This window comes from Ursus maritimus, unplaced genomic scaffold (genome assembly GCF_017311325.1).
Source record: "Ursus maritimus isolate PB19 unplaced genomic scaffold, ASM1731132v1 scaffold_6, whole genome shotgun sequence".
Taxonomy (NCBI): Eukaryota; Metazoa; Chordata; class Mammalia; order Carnivora; family Ursidae; genus Ursus; species Ursus maritimus.
The window spans coordinates 57335011-57339343 of record NW_024426774.1 but is presented as its reverse complement, the minus strand read 5'-3'; the positions used below and the strand labels follow the sequence as shown (position 1 = coordinate 57339343).

The window sequence follows — 4333 nt, the reverse complement described above, 5'->3', positions numbered from 1 at the left end:
GGGAGAATAGGTTTTCTTGTCTGTTGCAGCTTCTAGAGGCTGCCCTCATTCCTTGGCTTGTGGCCATCTTCCATCCTCAAAGCTCATAGTGGCTAGTCAAGTTTTTCCTTGTCATGTCACTTTTAGACTCATTCTTCTGCCTCCTGCTCCCACATTTAAGGGTTCTTGTGATTGCATTTGGGCACACAAAATCTCCCTGTTTTAAGTTCAGCTGTTTAGCAACTTTAATTACACCTGCAACCTTAATTCCCTCTTGCCATAAACCCTAACATATCACAGGTTCTGGGTATCAGGATGTGGACATCTTTAGAGAGTCATTATTGTTAGGTTTTTTTCTCGTCGTCAATGAAATCAAGACAGCAAGGCAAACGTGGTTCGAGGGATGAACTTTACTGCAAGCACCCTCGGGCGAGGTTCCGCGACTCAGGAAAGAGTGGTGAGTCAGGGAAGTCGCGCCCAGGGCAAGGCAGCGAGGGTTTTTATCCGGTACGGCTGGGGGGTGAGGATTGGGGACTGCTGGGGTTGGGAAAGTCTGTCTTGGAGAGTCGAGGCAGGTCTTTATTGGGTACTGCTGGGGGGTGAGGAAAGTCAGTAGGACGGGTTTCGGTTTCCCACTTACGTTTTGGGGTTATCTTGGCGGGAGAGTCGGCCATCTTGGGTGTCTTGGCCTCTTTTTCTCGGCCAGCCCAACATCCCGACCTTTTGTTTTATATAATGGTATCGGGGGCGTCGACTCCATTCTGGCTACTTCCTGCTGACGGTCGGGCGTTGTCATAGGGGTAGTCGGAAGTGGGCAGGCAAGAATAGGGCTGTAGGACCAGTTGGTTGACTGACACCCGAGTTACTTCCCGCAAGCATTCCTGTATATACCGAATAAGGCAAGGGGCAACCGAGATTAGCAGGAGGATTAAGCAGAGGGGTCCCGCTAAAGGGAGAAGCCACGTTACCCATGTTGGGGGTCTAGGCCCCATATGGAGGTGTCTTGGCGCCTTGCTCGGATCCGGTCCTTGAGTTCCGGATCTTGGAGGTGACTATACCTGACTGGGTGACAAAAGCATTCCTGTATATACCGAATAAGGCAAGGGGCAACCGAGATTAGCAGGAGGATTAAGCAGAGGGGTCCCGCTAAAGGGAGAAGCCACGTTACCCATGTTGGGGGTCTAGGCCCCATATGGAGGTGTCTTGGCGCCTTGCTCGGATCCGGTCCTTGAGTTCCGGATCTTGGAGGTGACTATACCTGACTGGGTGACAAAATAACAGCACTCCTCATTTAGGTAGAGGCAGGTTCCTCCCTTTTCGGCGGTCAGGAGGTCCAAGGCGCATCGGTTTTGTAGGGCAATGGCAGCCAAACTGGTGACCTGGGTCTGTAAGGCAGTAAGGGAGTCGGCAATCCGTTCCATGTTATCATTGAGTGCTTGGGAGAGTTTATAGTAGAAATTTATTGACGTCCCAAGCCCAGCCGCTCTGGTCGCCACCCTGGTGGTTAAGCCCACCCCTATCAGTAGGGGAAGGAATACAGCCCTTTTTTCTCAGCGCTGGGGGAATAGTATGGACAGGAGTTGGGAATGGGAGTAGATGTTGGTAGATGGGATAGTAGGATAAATACACAGTCTAGGGAGTCATTAGTAGTCAGGCAGCGATAGATTCCCTTGGGGCACGAGAGGAACACCCCCAAGGGAGTGCAGTAAGGAAGGGAGGAGGTGATGTTGGCGGTGCGAGGGGTGAGGGTGTCGATGGTGGAGGAAAGATTAAGGATTGGTATGGTCCCTCCAATGGGTCCGATGTGGACTGTCTTATTGTTGATGGTGGAATTGGGGAGGGGCCACTGGGTTGGAAATGGGTATCCCCACAATGTTAGAGAGAGAGTAAGAAAGGGAACAGATCTCAGCAGTCGCGTCCTGAGAGACGCTCCGCCACAGGTTAGCTGGAGTTTAAAAGGGCCACTGCAGTTGCTCAGTGGTGGGAACCTTCTGGATGCTGTCGAGATTGATTCCCTTGTGTAGGTGGATAGGCCTGGCATTGGGAAGCCGCCTGTAACCTCCTATTTGCCGGTTTGGTTACGGCCGGCCTGGTCCTGGACCCCTCCTCCGTGGGAGAGTCCATCTGGGCCAGATATGTCCAGCAGACCTTCCCCGCCTGGGGGTAAGTGTCAAGGTGATTGTACCTTTCAGTGAGTCAGACATCCAGAAGGTTCTTCCTGGGGCGTGGACAGATGTGCAAGTATATGGGGACTTTCCTGCGTAGCATTTACTAGGCATATGGGTGAATGACTGGAAGTACCTTGTGGTCCACTGCCACGCGTGCATCCACATTCTGTCGCTTGGGTCAGGGGGCTCAGGAGAACCAGAGGGAGGAGCCACTGCCGTAAGTTTGGTAGGGCCCACCATCTGGGAGAGGTCCAGTCATTACCTGTAGGTCCCGCTTGAGGTTGTTGATGTGTACCCACACCTGTTGCCCCAGCAGTTTCGCCACGTAAGCTGGGTGGTAAGGATGACAGTATGAGGCCCTGTCCATCACGCCTGCAAGGAGCCTGGGTGGCAGATTTCCTGAGGAGACCTGGTCCCCTGGGAATAGCCCTTGGGGGCTCCTGATGGTCATGGTCGTTCGGGGCAGGGATGACAGCATCAGCATGGGCCCTCAGGAGAGCCTGCAGGAGGGTAAGGTAAGGCAGGTAGTTCAGGAGAGGTGGGGGAATGGCTGGGAGGTTATGGCTTATAAGGAAGGGTCGGCCGTACGGCAGCTCAAATGGGCTCAACCCCTAGGGTCCGCGAGGGGTTGCCCTAAGCCTGGTGAGGGCCAGGGGCAAGAGTGTGGGCCACGAAAGACGGGTTTCCAAGGTCAGTTTGGTGAGCTGTGCCTTGAGGAGCCCGTTGGCTTTTTCTACCTTACCCGACAATTGAGGGTGGTAGGGGATGTGGAGTTTCCAGGTGATGTTGAGACTCTCTGCCACCTGTTGGGTTATACTGGAGATGAAAACAGGTCCGTTGTCTGACTGCAGAGTTCGGGGTAGTCCGAATCTCGGAATGATGTGCTCAATGAGAATTGTGGCCACTGTATCTGCTGTCTCTCGGGCCGCGGGATATGCCTCGATCCAGCCTGTGAATGTATCGACCAGAGTTAACAGGTATCAGAAGGTTCTGTGGTGGGGCATATGAGTGAAGTCCAGTTGCCAGTCTTCTCCTGGCTGATGGCCATGGAGTTGATGGTTGGGCCCTGGTCTGTGGATTCTGCCCTGTGCATTTACGGCCGAACAGGTTTTACAGGCTCTGTGAACTGTCTCAATTACCCGAGATAGGGAAGGGTGGTGAAGAAGAGGTCGAGCATGGGCCCTCAGGAGAGCCTGCAGGAGGGTAAGGTAAGGCAGGTAGTTCAGGAGAGGTGGGGGAATGGCTGGGAGGTTATGGCTTATAAGGAAGGGTCGGCCGTACGGCAGCTCAAATGGGCTCAACCCCTAGGGTCCGCGAGGGGTTGCCCTAAGCCTGGTGAGGGCCAGGGGCAAGAGTGTGGGCCACGAAAGACGGGTTTCCAAGGTCAGTTTGGTGAGCTGTGCCTTGAGGAGCCCGTTGGCTTTTTCTACCTTACCCGACAATTGAGGGTGGTAGGGGATGTGGAGTTTCCAGGTGGTGTTGAGACTCTCTGCCACCTGTTGGGTTATACTGGAGATGAAAACAGGTCCGTTGTCTGACTGCAGAGTTCGGGGTAGTCCGAATCTCGGAATGATGTGCTCAATGAGAATTGTGGCCACTGTATCTGCTGTCTCTCGGGCCGCGGGATATGCCTCGATCCAGCCTGTGAATGTATCGACCAGAGTTAACAGGTATCAGAAGGTTCTGTGGTGGGGCATATGAGTGAAGTCCAGTTGCCAGTCTTCTCCTGGCTGATGGCCATGGAGTTGATGGTTGGGCCCTGGTCTGTGGATTCTGCCCTGTGCATTTACGGCCGAACAGGTTTTACAGGCTCTGTGAACTGTCTCAATTACCCGAGATAGGGAAGGGTGGTGAAGAAGAGGTCGCAGGAACTGGTGGAGGGCCTTTAGGCCAATGTGGAGAGACTGGTGAATGTCTGTGATTAGGGTGTGAGCCATGTTTTCCGGCAGGGCAATTTTATTCTGGATGTAGATCCATCCCTTGTCTCCGGGTTTTCCCCCTAGGCCTTGGAGGGTTTGCACCTCCTTTTCAGAGTAAGAAGGCTGGTGGGGGGTGTTGAGGAAGAGGATCGGAGCCAAAGAAGTGTTCAGGGCCGTTTGCCTGGCCACTAAGTCTGCCCTGTTATTGCCTTGGGAGACCGGGTCTTTGGAGGTCTGGTGGCCGCGGCAGTGGACTACTGCTACCTC

The 4333-nt window shown here is 53.9% G+C and overlaps 1 long non-coding RNA gene across 1 annotated transcript in view; it reads right to left on the bottom strand.

Moving 5' to 3' along the window:
• Window positions 1–1252: 1252 nt before the first annotated feature.
• LOC121101032 overlaps window positions 1253–4333 on the bottom strand; it is a 12540-nt gene continuing 9459 nt past the window's right edge. Inside the window, exons 2-3 of the long non-coding RNA XR_005832963.1 lie at window positions 2890–2950; window positions 1253–1364 (exon numbers count right to left, since the gene is read on the bottom strand). This is a non-coding gene — a long non-coding RNA (uncharacterized LOC121101032). The remainder of the gene's footprint in view (window positions 1365–2889; window positions 2951–4333) is intronic.